This window comes from Vulpes vulpes, unplaced genomic scaffold (assembly GCF_048418805.1).
Source record: "Vulpes vulpes isolate BD-2025 unplaced genomic scaffold, VulVul3 Bu000000642, whole genome shotgun sequence".
Lineage (NCBI taxonomy): Eukaryota > Metazoa > Chordata > Mammalia > Carnivora > Canidae > Vulpes > Vulpes vulpes.
In genome coordinates this window covers 2500975-2509632 of record NW_027325668.1, presented here as the reverse complement: position 1 = coordinate 2509632, position 8658 = coordinate 2500975, and the positions used below count along the sequence as shown (strand labels likewise).

Genomic DNA, 8658 nt, shown 5'->3' with positions numbered 1-8658 from the left:
TGCTACAGAACTAGCCAAGGCAGGCCCGACCTCCCCAGGGCACATGAGGGGGCTGCCTGTCTTGAAAGAGTCGAAGTCCCTTGGCTTTATCTTCTGAGCGCTTCCTCTGCACCAAACGCCCTCCTTATGTTGCCTGTGTTTGACGTTTTCTTGTACCAAGAGGGTCTTTGATAGAGACCTTTCAGACACATTATTTCATAGTGAAGTGTGCCCTGTGTAGGGGACGGGTCCATGAGCCATGACCTTGGGCTTGATGGGGCTGCTCTCATCACAGAGCTTGGGGGACACTCTGTGTTGAGAAATGGTGGGCAGTCAGCAGCTGGGGAAGGGTTGCAGCCCTGAGTCAGGTGCGTGGCACAACCCAGGTCTGTCACCCTCAGCGTGTGGTAACTTGATGAGTTTCTAGACTTCAGTCAGATGACACAAATTCCTGACTATATTGTGTCTGAACCTTAGTTAACAGCCAATAAATCGGTTTTAATACATGACGATGATCTTACACTTATCAATATCACTGTCCCTTTCACAGAAGGAAGTAGCTTCTAATACTAAAACTCGGCCCAAGGCCTTGTTCTTTCATGTTCTTATTTCACCAGATATTTCTGAGTGCCTTACCATGGAGTGGGAGTGGGCAGCAAGACAAATTCCCTGCTTACATGGAATTTATAGAACTTATTTTGAGAGGAAACCAGAAATAAGCACAGTAACGAACACATGGATAATTTCACGCGGGGATAAGAGCTGGCATCGTTCAGCAGGAACAGGGTTTTGAGATTGATCGGGTGAGGATGGTCAGGGAGGACTTGCCTGGGAGGGGTTGGGGGGGTAACTATGTGTAGATTCCTGAACACCTTAGGAGCAGGTCAAGCCTTGATGATCCATGGAAGGGAGTTCTCAGCAGGGAGAGATCTGAAGCTGCTGGTAGAGGGAGGCCTGGAGGCTGCAGGGCCCCTTCCCATCACTGATTCTCTGAAAAGGACTACAAGCATCCTTTCAAATGGTCTTTTTCTAGATTGTACCATTTTCCAATGGAACTCATTATATCATGGTAGGTAGTTCTGGGACCACAGAGACACAGAACAAGGTGGGCTGGGTTCTTCTCCATCCGGCTCTGGGTGTGGGCAGCAGGAGACCATCGCAGAGCAGGGCTCCCTTCTGGCGGCCTCAGCCCAGGCACAGGACAGCTCCCCCTGGCTCTAAGTTCCCCTTCCCACAGGAAGGGGGAGAAAAGACAGGAAAGGCTGCATCTCTAGTGCATCTGACCACAATTTAAACAGGGGGGAAAGCTGCATTCCCTGCGTACTGAGCGGGAAAAGAAGTGTAGACGTGAAAACCTTTGAATAAGCAATTAACTGGGTGGCAGCACAGGGCAGCGAAAAGAAAGATGAAATGCCCGGAATAAAGGCCGGGAAGGAAGATGAAAAGTGTTCCTGCGGTAAAGGAACTCTGATGCAAGCCACCACGAGATAAAGAAGCAATTGTTTGATATGAGAACAATGAGGTGGCAACTCTCCAGGCCACAAAGGCCGACACCTCTCGTGGCTTCCAGAGGGAGAACAGGTGCTTTCACTGCTTGTTGATGAGTTTTAGCTACGCTGTGCCCAGTGCCTACTACGTGCTCCTCTACTCCTTCCTGGACAGCCTGTGCTGAAACCTCTTTCCTGACTTCCTGGCAGGATCGGTTGCTCTAGATGTTCAGTGGCTCGGGATAAGGTGCCCAGGGGCGTAACTTTACTTCTCTCCCTCTTGCTGGTTGGTGAGCTCTGGAGGAGGCGGGAGTGGGTTCAGGGCTTTTACTCATTTCTAAAAGTGTGTTTTCGTTCTTGTTGGATGGAGACATTCTTTTTAAAAGGAAATTGGGAAGATAAGCAGATAGAGATACAAGAAAGGAATCCAACAGACAGTCATCTACTAAGACCTATTAGCTCAGATTCCAGTAATCCGTAGGACAGAAGTCTCCTCTCTCCAGGAGCTCAATATCTAGAGAGAGCAACAGATACGTAAAGCTGCCATTTCAGTATAATGGGTTAAAGGCTTAGCTGGGGGTGTCCTGAATGTTATTGGGGGCGCATGGGTTATTTTTCTTGGCCAGTTGAGAAATCGGGGAGGAGAGGCTTCCTGGAGGAGGCAAGGTTTGATCTGATTTGAATCTAGAAGAATAGATAAAAGCTGATCAGGCAAAGGAGTGGGGTGGGGGGGGCACCATGTAGCGGCAGGCATGTGTGCAAAGACCTGAGGGCCTGACTGAATCTGGTTCTTTCTGCCAATTTCAGGGAGGCAGGGGCTCCTGGTAAGTGAGGTATGAAAAGGGGTTGGCCAAATCGCCTGGGATGGAAGCAGAGGGAAGAGGTGTCCGGGCCAGATCAGCTAAGGCTGTTGGCCATGATGGGTTCCCACTCCCCACAGGCCCTGGGGAGGAGCAGGAGACCTGATCAGAGTGACATTTTAAGATGTCATTCCACAAGCCAGGTTTGGAGTGAACAGGGCAGGATGAAGCAGAGAGACCATTAGGACACTGTTGAAATATCTCCTGGTGGAATTATGGTGGCTTCATCCTAGGCAAGGGCTAGAAATGAGGAGAGCCAGTAAAGGTAGAGCAATTCAAAGCAGGGATCCATGGTGCAGGGTTGACAGTAGAGAATCCGTGATGTGTGGGGCTAAATTTCAGACTTTCATCATGTCTACATTTGTATTTAAACTTCAAATGAAAAATTTAAAATGACTCGCATTCTGCAAGTTGTATGAAATATGTTAACAACTACAAGTCAAAGAATTAGGAACAATTCAAGTGGAATCTTCTGATCTATGTAACTTTTAGGGCCTGATCCAAGAATATATGGGGCTCCTTGTTTTAAAAAAATATATATATTGGGATGCCTGGGTGGCTCAGCAGTTGAGTGTCTGCCTTTGGCTCAGGGCATGATCCTGGAGTCTCAGGATCGAGTCCCACATCGGGCTCCCAGTGAGGAGCCTGCCTCCTATGTCTCTTCTATGTCCCTGCTTCTGTGTGTCTCTCTCATGAATGAATAAATAAAATCTTAAAAATATATATATTGGGGAAACAGTACTAGTAAATATTGAGGAGTCTCATGCTCTGAGTGGGTACTACCAGGAAATATTCTAAAACATGAAACTTTTCTCCTGAGGTCTCTGCACAGGCTATGGTGTTTTTCCTGGCTTTTTCATTTTTTTTTTAACCTAGAACGACATTATTTGAGTGAATTTTACTGTTCATCTTTGTCGTCTTTGCAACGTGCGATGCTAGTTTTTCTTTTTTTTCTTTTTTTTCTTTTTTTAATTTTTTTATTTTTTTAATTAATTTTTATTGGTGTTCAATTTACCAACATACAGAAAAACACCCAGTGCTCATCCCGTCAAGTGTCCACCTCAGTGCCCGTCACCCATTCCGCTCCAACACCCGCCCTCCTCCCCCCTTCCACCACCCCTAGTTCGTTTCCCCGAGTTAGGAGTCTTTATGTTCTGTCTCCCTTCCTGATATTTCCCAACATTTCTTCTCCCTTCCTTTATATTCCCTTTCACTATTACTTATATTCCCCAAATGAATGAGAACATACACTGCTTGTCCTTCTCCGATTGACTTATTTCACTCAGCGTAATACCCTCCAGTTCCATCCACGTTGAAGCAAATGGTGGGTATTTGTCGTTTCTAATGGCTGAGTAATATTCCATTGTATACATAGACCACATCTTCTTTATCCATCATCTTTCGATGGACACCGAGGCTCCTTCCACAGTTTGGCTATTGTGGCCATTGCTGATAGAAACATCGGGGTGCAGGTGTCCCGGCGTTTCATTGCATCTGAATCTTTGGGGTAAATCCCCAACAGTGCAATTGCTGGGTCGTAGGGCAGGTCTATTTTTAACTCTTTGAGGAACCTCCACACAATTTTCCAGAGTGGCTGCACCAGTTCACATTCCCACCAACAGTGTAAGAGGGTTCCCTTTTCTCCGCATCCTCTCCAACATTTGTTGTTTCCTGCCTTGTTAATTTTCCCCATTCTCACTGGTGTGAGGTGGGATCTCATTGTGGTTTTGATTTGTATTTCCCTGATGGCAAGTGATGCAGAGCATTTTCTCATGTGCATGTTGGCCATGTCCATGTCTTCCTCTGTGAGATTTCTCTTCATGTCTTTTGCCCATTTCATGATTGGGTTGTTTGTTTCTTTGGTGTTGAGTTAATAATTTCTTTATAGATGTTGAAAACTAGCCCTTTATCTGATACGTCATTTGCAAATATCTTCTCCCATTCTGTAGGTTGTCTTTTAGTTTTGTTGACTCTATCTTTTGCTGTGCAAAAGCTTCTTATCTTGATGAAGTCCCAATAGTTCATTTTTGCTTTTTTTGCATTTTTTATTGTTACATATATATATTTTAATTTTAATACAGAGTCAGATTTTAGAAACTGTACCAAGGAGAGCCAAAAACACTTTACACATTCATGATTAGCTTTAGTATTTTTTACGGTACATACTGAAAATGTTATTTACTAGTAAGGAATGCCAAGTGTGTCCATCACCATTTGAATAGCTTGTAGGGGATTTGTGATTTCTTCCATGTTATCTCTTCTCAAAACCCAATCTGGTTTAAGTCTTGAAACTATTCTGGTTCTTACAGGTGTTTCTGGAATAAAGGGAGTACTTATAGAAGAATTCATCTTTTGTTTATAAAGTGTTCTTTCAGTATTCATTTTATGTTTACGAGCTGTAAGCTTGTAGAGACTATAAATACAGTCAACAACTTTGGACTTACTTGGAACACTAGAGGCCCTATTCGTTGTCTTCAATAAAACAGCTAACAAACAGTAGGTTTTTGTAAAAATGCTTCCACCCTTGTCTGCAACTTTGTCACCAGGTTTTTCTTGGTACATTTGCAAAAGGTCCAGCAGTGTATCTATGCAGTTTTCTGCATCAGAAACTGCTGCAGTAGTTTTCTCATACTTAGCGACATTAAGCACGACTTGTACAGCATATCTGATGACTTCCATACAAGGAATGCTACGATTACAACTTCGGATCAAAACAAATATTTTAGAAACTGCTCCACTCTGGGCCATGTTCTCGCAACAAAGAACATCTAGTTCTTTGTTGAATGTGAGAGCATCAACAATTATCATTCAGAGAAAATGGAGAGCTATACTTTCTGGAAGAATAGCTCGTGAACACTTCTTAATGATGAAAAGACATCAAGCTGCTTGTTTGATCCAAGCGAATTTGAATAGCTTGTAGGGGATTTGTGATTTCTTCACAAATCTAGTAACTACCTCTAGGTGCTTTAAGGCCTCAAGAATAGCAGAAAGGTGCTTCTAGGTCAAAAGATAATGAAGTGCAAGCGCAGTTCTTTTGTAAAGTTTGTTTTCTTCTCGAATCTCCCTGTTAACAAGTTGAAGACTTAGTCGTATAGCTTTAATTTTTGTACAATCATTTTTCTTCCTCCAAGAGTATCCTCTCCATAATGCCTGAATTCTACTGATTGCATTATTAAATTTTTCCTGTTTTTTACGGAGGAGGAAACGGCGTACTGCTTTCTGTATTACTGATGCAGCTCTATTCTGCTGGCTCATACATTCTGGAACTTCATGCTGACTTGTGAGGATGCTAGGGTATTTCTGAGCAAACCTCTTTTGCTGTAATCTTGTTCGAAACCACCTCTGGATACAGATGACTGCATTAACCTGCTTGTTAGTATTCTTCATAGACATGTGATGTTTATATGCTCTTTGAATTTTAAGAGCAGACAGGTGATAATATGCAGGTGCTGTGAAGTGAAGAAGTCTGATTTTGGTTCTTTGTTCTAAAATTCTTTTTCTTACTAACCAACCATGCACTAGTGCTTGTAGAACAACTGTAGATTTTTTAAATTCTACTTATTTTATCCTTTGACATTTTCCAGCCTTCCTGGCTCGTATATATCTCTGTATGGTCAAAGCAGCAGACTTCTGCCGGAGAAAGACCTGCCTTGCTTTGTATCTTCTAAAATTCGCTTGGATCAAACAAGCAGCTTGATATCTTTTCATCATTAAGAAGTGTTCACGAGCTATTCTTCCAGAAAGTATAGCTCTCCATTTTCTCTGAATGATAATTGTTGATGCTCTCACATTCAGAAACCGTGTTCTCTCCAGTTTGGTGTAGAAGCAACCTTGAATGATTTTAACAGCTTTTAATACAGCTAGATAGTCTTTACGTGCTTTCCAATACCTATACCAGGCTTGAATCTTGCAGGCAGCTTTCACTTGATGTAAATATTTCCTGGCTTTATAGCTCCTCCACACAGCCTGGATTTTTATGGTGCTATCTTTAATTTTCTGAAACCTCCGTTTCTGTATAAATCCTCTCGTTCTAGCTTGAATCATGATAATGCTGCTCCTAATTTGTAAATATACTTGTCTTTGATGTTTTGTAGACAAAAAGGCTCGGTGGTGATTTTGTAAGACGACTGCTGCCTTCCTGTACAATAAAAACTGCCTTCTTGTTTGCCACGTCCTGAAGTACTGCTGGAGGGTCACCGCAGCTCTTTTCTGCTGGACAAACCTTCTCCGACACACGGCCATCTGAAGGAAGTACTGAATGCGCAGGGCAGCACACTTCTGTGTTTCCAATTTCCCTGTGACCATCTCGCAGAAAGCTCTTTGAGTCCCTACCAGAGCCTCTCTCTGGGGGTACTCGGCCTCTTGTGAACAAGTGACCAGGGAAGCTCCACGCCACTTCTGAGTCCTAAGTGCTGAGCCGTGAACAGCTGCACACTGAGCTTCAGTTCTGCAAGAGCAGAAGGCAGACTGCTTAGCACTGGCTACCAGGTTTACCTCCGAGAGGGTTTTCAGTCTCTCTCTAACCTTCATGCCCCTAAAAGCAGCCTGAATAATTCGCACAGACTTCTGAACTGCCAAAAAATGTTCCCTTTCCACTTTTACTCGGATATAGGACCTAAAATAATTCTGTATTATAGCAACGGCGGTTTTCTTTGCTTGATAATCGAGTTTGGCTCTGTGCATTCGGTAGAATGACTGAATTCGTGTGGCAGCCGGGTGCCTATGCTGCATGTCCTCTTGCACCTTACAACTTCTATATGAAGACTGTGTACACACGACTGCCTGGGTGCGCACTGCAGTTAGTGCCTGTATCGTCTTTGGACAAAAATTACATTTGCTCTCAAGTGGAGATAATGCTTCCTTACTTTGGAGGCTTTAAAATGCTTCTGAATAATAGTGGCAGCCTGATGCTGTTCCTGAATCGGTTTCCTTAGGATCATGTCCCGGAAATCTGCTTCAGTACAGGCTGCTGCTGCATTCCTCAGTGCACTGTGTAGAAGAGCTTTCTTTTTATTTGCTCTATATTTTTCTTGTATTACTTTTGTAGCCCACTGGATCTCTTGGTAAAAAAGATACTGCCTATACATTCTGTATGTGCTTTGTATTATGATAGCAGCTCTGTGTTTTTCCCTTAAAAGCTGTCTTGCTTTCATTCCCTTATATGCAGCCTGAATGATCAAAGCAGAACGTCTCTGTCGAACAGAATTTTCTCTTTGCAATTTTGCAGCCCTGTATGTTCTGTAATGTTGCTGAATTAAAATGGAGGCATGTTTCCAGGTCTGAAATGTAACATATGTTCTGTGCATTCTGTAAGTGGCCTGGATGAGAACCGCAGCCCTGTGCATCTATTGCAGCTTCTTCTTTGCCACCAGCCTTGGGTAAGATGACTGGATTGTAATGACCGCTTTTTTTAATTTCAAGAATTGGTGCAAGTGATGCCTGGCACAAATGGTGGCCCGGGATTTTCTCTGAAAAAAAACAGTAGCTCTTTTGAGGGAAATGAACCTTTTCTTCACCACTAAAGATCTAAACGTGCTTTGAATAAGGGTCGCAGAGGAATGCATGTTTTTCAAATGTTCTCTTTGCCTTTGTGGATGTATCTTGCAAGAAGTTACTGTGGCCAAGTTCAAAAAGTGTGCTGCCTGTGTTCTCTTCTATGATTTTGATGGACTCTAGTCTCACATTTAGATCTCTCATCCATTTTGAGTTTATCTTTGTGTATGGTGAAAGAGAGTGGTCCAGTTTCATTCTTCTGCATGTGGATGTCCAATTTTCCCACCACCATTTATTGAAGAGACTGTCTTTCTTCCAGGGGATAGTCTTTCCTCCTTTATCGAATATTAGATGACCATATATTTCAGGGTCCACTTCTGGGTTCTCTATTCTGTTCCATTGATCTATGTGTCTGTTTTTGTGCCAGTACCACACTGTCTTGATGACCACAGCTTTGTAGTACAACCTGAAATCTGGCATTGTGATGCCCCCAGCTATGGTTTTCTTTTTTAAAATTCCCCTGGCTATTCGGGGTCTTTTCTGATTCCACACAAATCTTAAAATAATTTGTTCTAACTCTCTGAAGAAAGTCCATGGTATTTTGATAGGGATTGCATTAAACGTGTAAATTGCCCTGGGTAACATTGACATTTTTACAATATTAATTCTGCCAATCCATGAGCATGGAATATTTTTCCATCTCTTTGTGTCTTCCTCAATTTCTTTCAGAAGTGTTCTATAGTTTTTAGTGTACAGATCCTTTACCTCTTTGGTTAGGTTTATTCCTAGGTATCTTATGCTTTTGGGTGCAATTGTAAATGGGATTGACTCCTTAATTT

The 8658-nt window shown here is 42.9% G+C and overlaps 2 pseudogenes; both read right to left on the bottom strand.

The window, feature by feature from the left end:
* Window positions 1-4328: 4328 nt before the first annotated feature.
* LOC140596431 (abnormal spindle-like microcephaly-associated protein homolog pseudogene) lies at window positions 4329-5228 on the bottom strand (annotated as a pseudogene).
* A 656-nt stretch (window positions 5229-5884) lies between these two features.
* LOC140596392 (abnormal spindle-like microcephaly-associated protein homolog pseudogene) lies at window positions 5885-8246 on the bottom strand (annotated as a pseudogene).
* Window positions 8247-8658: the final 412 nt, after the last annotated feature.